The sequence below is a fragment of the Octopus sinensis genome, linkage group LG7, assembly GCF_006345805.1.
Source record: "Octopus sinensis linkage group LG7, ASM634580v1, whole genome shotgun sequence".
Classification (NCBI taxonomy): Eukaryota; Metazoa; Mollusca; class Cephalopoda; order Octopoda; family Octopodidae; genus Octopus; species Octopus sinensis.
Genome location: NC_043003.1, coordinates 59,897,513 through 59,908,230, shown reverse-complemented (window position 1 = coordinate 59,908,230; position 10,718 = coordinate 59,897,513).

Here is a 10,718-nt window from a genome sequence, read left to right as displayed (position 1 = left end):
TTGTTGCCGTTGCTGTTGTTGTTGTTGTTGGTTAGCTCCAGGTAGACTCTACTAATTGAGCCGACGTATAACCAAGCACATTCCAGCCGTGACACACTATTTCATTTTATTTCTTTGCTCTTTACATATCATACACACAGCTACATTTTCCAATATGTCCTCCTGAACTTTATGAGAGAATTGTGCAACCAGCATTGAGCAATATCCATCCAATATTTAACTGTGTGATTTTGATGGAGATTTAGCAACCATTTCTAGCAGATCAAGTGTATAGCTTGTGTATGACAGCAGTGTATGTGAATGTTTGTGCGTGCGTAGCCTTGCTTATGTGCTTGTATATGCATCTACACGCAACGTCCATTCGATGTATAAAGTCTAACTTGTGCTTAGAGGTTCATTTGAACGGGGTTTGTCTCAGTTTGCACCAGGTTTAAGCTACTGTGAGTAAAATACTTCACCCCATCCTAATAAATGGAACATCATTTCCTTACATTGTTAACCGTCTAGTTTTTGCTGTTGCACATTTTCATATATATAGAAGTTTATATCCCATAAACTTGCACGTGACTATGTCGGATAATGGACGAGCCATAAGCCCTGTTATACCTTGTATCGCTGGAGAAAGCGCGTTATGTCAATTGCTTCGTCATATTTTCTCCGTTCACATCTATCCTCAAGATCATTTCGTGCTGTTTTGAAGAGTTGGGCTCTTACACGAATGGTCCTTCTCTGTGGTGCATTTACGCCAACAATTCCCATTCGGGCACACTGAGGCCAATTGCAGCCATCATTTTTTTCAAATTTTTTGGCGATTCGTGTTTAGACCGTTTTTTCCTTCTTTGCGCTGGTTGTATAGCAGTTATTTAAGCCATGGATGGGCCACCACTCACACTACATGACCAGCATATTAAAGCTGATGCTGAGAAGTTATGGGTTTCATTTCACTGAATATTGTCTTCCTTGAGTGCACTGATGTTTCTTGGTTTTCATACTGTATGAGTAGAATTTTCCACACACGTCTCTTGTGGTACATTTCCATCTTATGGCAATATCGTCTATAATTTGTCCCGATATATGAGACTGGATACAACAACTGCAGTATACAATATATGTACAGAATATATTTAGTTGTTTATCTAAAATCATATCCTTTTCTCAAAAGACCAAAATTTGCACTGCCGACATGTTGTGTGTGTATGCTGATTCAAGTCATAAGGAAATTTAAAGCCAGTTAAAAATATAACCATTTTATATTTTCTCCCTGAATGTTCTTCATATCGCAAAAGAAAGTAAGGGCAACTGTCTTTCACCTAAAGTAAATCACCTTCTGAGTGAAGCATTTGAAAATAGTAGCGAAGTTTGATCATAATGAATTCGACCACATTCGGTGCCTTTGAGTTATTTTGAAATCATAAGTAACTTGGACTCACCGTTCCATATTTATCAAGCCTATTCGATTTTTTAATTAGAGTATAAGAGGAACAATCGAATTTAATCTGGTGCTCCACACTTTCTTCAGATTCATTATTAGAATGATGATTTAAGTCAGAGCATTCATACATGAATTTTATTTAGACGAGCAGAAAACAATGGCAGTTTCGTGGCACTCATGATATTCTAACAGTCACTATCTGCACAAATTCAGCAAGGGTCATTATTTGCAGAAATGTGTCAGAAGACCTCCAGATTCCTTTCCTTTTTTTGTTGTTACAAAAACAAATTTATTATTCTTCATGTAGATGATACATTTCACTTTACTTATTAGGTAAACAGTTATATTTTCCGATTCCAAGTGTAAAATTTTATGCATTTAGTCTGTGATTCTCATATCACTAAGTCTTTAAGTACAGTGAAGTCTGTTTCACTGACAATGTCACAATAAGGAGAAAACAAGTTTGGCATTGTTTCCCGTACTTTGCGAAATAATTAAAACAATCATCGATTAATGCGGTTTGACTTTCCTTTATTAATTTCGAATTCAGGTTTTTGATGTTCTTTGAATAAAATTATTTGTAGCCGTCACTCGCGAGCGAGTTTGACTTAGTAGTTCGTACAATGCTTTCGCAAATTGTTATACAAACTCCCTCTCTTTCCTGCCACGGTTGACTGAGTATTTGATAACTGAAGGTAGAAAAGACTGGTATGCACGTTTCAGATCAATGCACTGGAACAATTTGAAATGAAATACTTAGCTCAAAGACACAACGTACCGCTTGCTCCCAGAATCGAACGCACGGTCTTAAAGTGTTCCCAGTAGCTTAAACCCTAGGCCTTGCACCTTTATTGCACACTGAATATAATACACTAGCTGGCCCCATGCCGTAAAAAATGACAGCTAATTGTAGTATTTTATATAGAGATATGGATGGTAAGTCAAATTAATACACTTGTCAATGTTATCAAGTGGTTGTCTTTTGAGAAGTGACATCGATCATCGTTTGTTACTGAAAGAATGCTGGTTCTCACATACAATCATACACATTCGTCCCTTGTACACGCACATACACATACACACGTATACTCACACAGGGTTGAAACGCCGTTTGATTTTCCTTTTCAGCATTGAATGTTCACCATCCCACTTCTATTGCATACACACACACACACACGTTCATATACCTCCATTTTACATACACGTACATATACTCACACAGTGTTGAAACACTCCCACTACCAGTTTGCAATCATCCCTTCCTTTCTCATTCATATGTTGACGGAGAAAAATACAAGAGAATTATTATGTCATGCTGACATTTTGTATAGATTATAGTGAAGACACGTGGCTAAGAGGTTAGGGTAAACGGCGCCCGATCGCAAGGTTATGTGTTCGATTCTTGGCGGTACATTTTATTCTTGAGCAAGACTCTTTATTTCGCGTTGCTCGCATCCACTCGGCCGGCAAAAATGTGTCGTACCTGTGTCACGCTGAATTTCCCTGAGAACAATGTTAAGGGTACACGTGTACAGACACGTGAGTGCTCAGTCACTTGCACCTTAATTTCAGATCATCAGGAACCCACGTCTTGGTAACCGATGGAATGCTACTTCTGAGTTTTTTAATTCAATTAATTTATTTATTATTATTATTTCTTTTTATTGATTTAAATTTTGAAATCTTTGTATCCTTTCCCTATTCTTTGATTTCCGATTCATATTTTTAACCCAGCCTCACGCTACATGGAAATGCTTCCTTTTGTATTAAGGGCCATCCTGAGGGCATCATACGTGTTGCAATAGTTGAATTCCAAATACATCGGACGAACTAACCGTAAATGTGAGTTGAGTTCTTAATATTTGTGCTGGTATTTGTGGGTAACTTCGTGTAAAATCGTTAATCCCTTTCCACGCTGCACTCATTGATAATCATCAGGTGTACCAAAGCAAAAATTACGTTGGATTACGTCAACACCTGATCCATTTAAGTAAAGTTTGTTACATAGAACATTGTAATTGGTGATGGCGGTTTTGGTGGTGATTACGGTGGTGGTGGTGGTGGTGGTGGTGGAATTCGGCCACAGGTTAAAAATGACCAAACGTATTCCAGGCACGACCATCATCTCTTTCAAGAAATATGTAAGAACTACAATAACTAATATCTATTCATCTGCGAAGAGGTTAGATTTTGATTTAAGGTGAATTTGGCAACCAACTCTATTTGTACCAGTTCGACCGACATCTTAGAATCTTCTTCGTTTTTTCATCGATTGGCCTCTGAGATCGTGTACCTTTGTGTAAACATTAGAATAATTCTGTTATAGGTAACTCTATTATATAATTTATATAAGATACGCACACACTCACACAAATATATAGACGCATAAATATAGAAACGTGTACAGAAATACAGGTAGACAACGGGTATAATTAGGGACAAATTTACGCCGTGTATATTAAGTTGAGTGAAAGGGATGATATCTTTACGCCATTTGGGGACATGGAAATCTACAGGGGTGCCACTTAACTTGCACATAATACGATTTACTTTATTTTGCATACGTTAGTGGAAGAAAAGAAGAAGAAGAAGAAGAAAAGAAGAAGAAGAAGAAGAAGAAGAGAAGAAGAAGGAGAAGAAGAAGTAGAAGAAGAAGAAGAAGAAGAAGTAGAAGAAGAAGAATGGGAGGAGGAGCTGTTGGCGGTGGTGGTGAACGAAGGTTATTTGATATCACCCGCTGATAACATCCCATCTATCATGTTACTAGGATTTGCATAAAGACATTGTTACATTGTTGGCAGACATAGTACACATGAGCACATTGTGTGTGAGTGTGTGTCTGTCTATATGTACACATATCATATACATATATTATATACATATATATATAATATATATATATATATATATGTATAAATATATACATACATATATATATGTATGTATGTATATATATGTGTGTATATATACGTGTGTGTATATATACATGCATACAAAACACATACATGTATATATATATATATATAATATATATTTATATAAATATATATGCACACCATGTGCATGAATGTATACATATGTTTAAAAAATTTGCTTCTTATACATACATATATATATACATATTATATATATATACATACATACATACATACATACTTGCATGTATACATATTTGTATATATGTAGTATAAAAACAACTATAAATAACCGTGTACGTATGTGTATCTGTGGGTATGTGTATGTGTGTGTGAATGCCTGTCTGTGTGCATGAGTGTGAGTGTCTGTGCGTATACACACACACACACACACACATATATATATATATACATGTGTGTGTGTGTGTGTGTGTGTGTGTGTGTGTGTGTGTTTTGTGTGTGTGTGTGTGTGACTGTGCGTTGAAATGTGAAGTGAATCACTATTCTAATCAAGTAATACGATAAATAAAGGTAGTTATTAGTTGATATTTCAGGATCAGAGAGATAAATATATTATCATACAGTAATTACCCATATTGTTTGCTGAGAGAATGGAATACAGAAAATAATTAACTAAGTCGATGTCACTGCACGACCTTGGTCACGGTGGCTAAGAAAGAAGAGACAATGACCATTGCAGTGACTAAACTTGCTTCGAAGAATCACTCTAGAAGCGTAATGAAGGGAATAAATGAGTTCTGGAAATAGTGCCACAGATATTATTCTAAATGTTACACCTTGGCGCGTACACACATACAAGCACGCACACATACGCAGAAATACACGCACTTGAATAGAAACTCATACAGACTCACACGTGAACACAAGCAAACACACACACACACGCATACTCATTTATACGTAAAATATAATGTAGTTCTCTTCCTCACTATCCTCTCTATCTATATACGTGTATGTGTGTATGTGTGTGTATGTGTGTGTGTGTGTGTGTGTGTGTGTGTGTGTGTGTGTGTGTGTGTGTGTGAGTGATAAGGAATTAGCTCCCAACCACACAGTTCCCCGTTCAGACCCCTTGCGTGGCATCTTGGGCAGGTGTCTTGTACAGTAGACTTCGGCCAATCAAAGCCTTGTGGGTGGATGTGGGAGAGGGAAACAGAAGGAAACCCGTCGTATATATATATATATATATATATATATATATAATATATAGAGAGAGAGAGAGAGAGAGAGAGAGAGGAGAGAGAGAGAAAGAAAGAAAGAAAGAAAGAAAGAAAGAAAGAAAGAAAGAAAGAAAGAATGAAGGAAGGAAGGAAGGAAGGAAGGAAGGAAGGAAGGAAGGAAGGAAAGAAAGAAAGAAACAGGGGGAAAGAAATATGTGGGTTTGTGCTTGTGTTTGTCTTCGTGTATGGTTGTCTTCTCACACCAACACTTGAGAACCGTGTTTATGTGCTTGCAACTGAGCGGTTCGGCAAAGAAACGATAGAATAAGTACTTGGCTTAAAAAGAAGTAATTTTAAAAAAACCAAAAAAAACGTACAACTGGTAACCAAGCAAAGCCACAGTCTAATGCCCGAAAGAAATGAAAAAAGACATATATATATATATATATATATATATAGATATATATATATACATATACGGCTGTTCTTTATATGTGATGTTATGTGGATGTGTACAGTAACTAATGTGTGATAAAGAGATCCGCATTGTAACTGCATGCCTTCTGGTTGGAGCCCAATCCGCAGGGATTTGAATGAAAGCATTTTTTCTCACAGCCTCGATATGGAAATTGATATGTCTTGTGTTTGGAGTGCCTTAGAAGGAAACTGCTCGGAAGCCCTTCATACGGAGGAACAGAATTTCACACATTTATGTATCTAGGTAGGTGAATTTGTAGGTAGTTAGATTGGAAAAGTAGTTAGCCATGCCTCTGTGTGCATTCACATGTAGCTCTGTGTTCTCGTATATACTGAAAACAAGGTAACTTTTAAAATATAATCTAATTGGTGTCGTGCAAAGAAACAATAAGACAGTTTTCAACAATTCTATATTAACGAATATGGAGCGGGAAAGCTAAGAGAAATATTTGGGTTATTATGATTGTGAAAACCCAGGGAGCCCTTAAAGGGCTCCACAAACCAACACACATACACACACACATATATGTATGTGTGTATATATATATATATATATATATATATATATATATTATGATTTCATAAAATAAAATATAATATTTTATATATATATATATATACAATATTTATTTATTTATATAATATAATATAATATTACACACATATATATATATATATATATATATATATATAATATATTATATTTCTATATATAATATTATATTATATATAAATATATATACATATATATATATATATGTATGTATATATATATATTGTGTGTGTGTTTGTATATATTATACACACACACACACATATTATTTTATATTATGTTGTTATATTAATTTTTACATTATATTATGTATCAGTTATCAGCTTCAACCGAGGTCACCCCGACGTGAATCAAATGTACATTGTAAAGAAAGCAAAATGTAGGATACAAGTATTAAAAGTATAATTAGCTGAAATACTTCACCTGATAATACGCTGTGGGTAACATACCTGCCATCCTTGTTCGTAAGCATACATAAATCAAAGTATGTATATGTATGTGTGATTGACTCTGGCTATACGTATATACTTGTGTGTGTGTGCATGCGTGCGTGTGTGCCCGTGTGTGTGTTTGTGTGTGTGTGATGCTCGTACAAATAGTTCACTACAACCAGGAAAATGTTTTCTTTCCTTTTTCTTATTTTTCTTTTACTTAATCCAGCCGTTTCAGCTTCTTTTGAATAATGTGGACCGGCCAGTTTACCCGACTGTCAATCAAATGAGCGCACTTCGGTGACCCAGGATGTGACACCGTTGCAAACCTACTAAAGTGTCACGTGCAGATGGTTACACATACAGAGGTGTGTCTGTAACCCGGGGCTATCGTCATACACACACATACACAAACACACACATACACAAACACACACATCTTTTCGTTTCCCAATTAAGTTATTGGAACTGGCTATCTTATCGTAAAATAAAACATCACACAAATAAACACGCATACAGACATATATGAATACACATACATACACACACACACATACGAAATAAAACAGAATTAGAGAGCAGTCATTAAAAGGAGCGGGTCAACGAGGCACCGTTGGGATTAACTATTTTGTGAATGGTGTACGGGTCTAACTCTGATTTACTTCCGTATATATCAGAGAATAGATGTTTAAAATTGCAACAGAATCAATGTCAGTTTAAATATAAAATACTTACTGACTAATCATATATATATATATATATATATATATATATATATATATGTGTGTGTGTGTGTGTGTGTATATATATATATATTTATATATATATATATATGTGTGTGTGTGTGTGTATGTATATATATATATATATATATCTATATATGTTTGTGGAAAAATATTGCGCAAAGATCGAAAATAGAAGCATATGTTAGAAAAAAGTTGACTTGGAAGTTTGGAAAAGCGAAAAGAATATAATATTTATACATATATACATAAAAAAAGAGAAAAATCTGAGAAATTAAGATTTGCAGGTGAATTGCCAAGCAAGTTTGTTCAATTTTTCTTCACTCTTGGGACAAAAAAAAAACGCGAAAAACTTACATAACTGAACTCCTAAATATGCATACCTAAAGAAGTACATACACGTATGCTATATTATATAAATGTATATTTATATATATGTATATATATATATATACATGTATGTATACACGTACATGTATACGAATATATGCGTGTGCATATACATATATATGAATATGTATTTATATATTATTGTGGGTGTTTGTGTGGGTTTGTGTGTGTGTGTGCGTGAGTGTGTATAAAAATATAAAATACAAACACAGACATCATTTCATGTAAATTTAGGATTTTCCTCACTCGAAATCGGAGCGTGTTTGTCTCAACGAACTCACATACACTAAATTCCATTCTGTTACAAGCAATAGTCTGCCGCAGATTGTCTTGAAGTAGCCTTAGAGAATAAGGAGCCACAACGCACCTCGTAACATAAGGTTTCAATACACTTGAATCCACATACGAGTATCTTACATCATCTCAAAGAGCTCAGTACTTCTCCAAATTATGAGCCAATTACCAAGCTATTCTTCTTATACATCTACATACAAATGGTCATACGTACATACATACATACATACATACATATATACATACATATATATATATATATATATATATTTGCACACACGCACGCATACGGGCGCGGACAGCCATACATATATAAAGATGCACACATACATACATATATCTCTCTATATAGATATATTCATACATACATATATACAACACACACAAACACACACAAACACACATATATGCACACACGCACACATACACAAACACACATACACACACTCACACACACATATATATACACATGCACAAAGAAATATATGTGTGTATCTGTCATTCTAATCCCGCAGGCAATGTTACAACATTTTTTATCATGTTGTACAATATACATACATATATATATATATATATATATATAATATATCTGTGTGTGTGTGTGTGTGTGTGCATATGTATGTACGTATGTATATGGGTGGGGGTTCTGATGGGTGTCCTCTTACGACATACCCAGAAATCATTACACAAAATCTAAAATGTATCACTACATTGTGTATATGTATATATATATGTATTGTATAATATGATGTGTAATTTCAATATTTATCGCATTTCGTTATAAAAATACCACATGCTTTCACTAATACCAATCATTGCACTTATCACCTATGCACAGTGACAGTATGACAGATTTATGTGAAAGCAAACATGACTTATAGCGCAATGACACATGTGTAATGACATATGAGCCTAATAATGACTTACTCCAGAATAACGACAAAAGTGTAATGAGTTCTGTATTCAATGCTACATCGTATTATTATATACCTATATCATTACTCTGTAAATAACGTTGTCTTATTCGTATTCGTCATTTGATATCAGTCATTAACCTCTTATTTAATATGTGTCATTGTCTATATCTGTCATTACACTTCGGTTTTTAACCCTTTAGCTATTATCCGTTATTCCACTCATCCATCATTGAAAGTGACTTTCTTCAGACTCTCATGTTATCTGTCATAAGTAAATTACCTCATTGTCCACAGATTTCATTTTATTATATCTAATATTCGTTATTGTACACGTCTCCCAAACAGCTCTCTTTAAAAAACAGTCTCTTTCTTTCTCTCTGTCCATCAATTATCTGTCTATTTTCCTATCCGTTGGTCCCTCCGTCCGTCTAACCGTACATCTATCTATCTGTCTGTTTATCTATTTATCTATCTCTCTATCTATTAATCTATCTACCTATCTGTCTATCGGTCTTTTTATCTACCTACCTACATACCTACCTACCTACCTACCTACTTATGTGTTCTGTAACAGTCTGACTTCTGATAACTGGCGCAAGAGACGGACAGCCTCCAATTTAAGGAACTCATATATTATGTATGCTTTGTATTGGTCATTGCATATATATATATATATATGTATGCATCGCAATGCTCGGATCACCACCAGAATCACTGAAGCCTTCTTCATCCCCAACAACTTTTTTCAACCTTCTCTATCAATCGTTCATACATTTCCTTTCTTTCATGTTATTTATCTTTCACTTTACTGTCCCCTGCGATAGAGATATCAACAATTTGGGCCACTTCCTCTTTCTTGTCTGGTCTTCTTCCCTTCATCATTCTATCATATTGAATAGTGAAATCCCACAAAAGCTTAAATTTATCATTTTCTAACATTCTATCTGGTTCCTGCTCATTTGATTTAGCTTCTCTGACAAACGCACATTTCTCAGATATCAACCAATGGATATATCTGGCAACATTATCATGTCCTCTTTTGTATTCCCGCTGTGCCAACTTAGCACATTCGCTTACAAGATGGCTGACCATTCTTTCTTTTGTTTCACACATACTACATAATGGTGATTCGTTAAAGAATGAGATTTGCTCCTCAGAACATACTTTTGACGTTCTGCTCTCTACTCAAGGCATTCAAAAGAAAGCTATTTGCCTGACTGACAGTCAGATAATGATCCCTTCACTGGCAATATCAAAATACTGCGGACGATGTAAAATATTCTCGTTATGCTTCTTCGACCGTTACAAAATGGCGTCTACTTTTCCAAAACTGCTCACATTCTATTATTTACATATGATAATTACCGCTTTGCTTCTTATGTGGT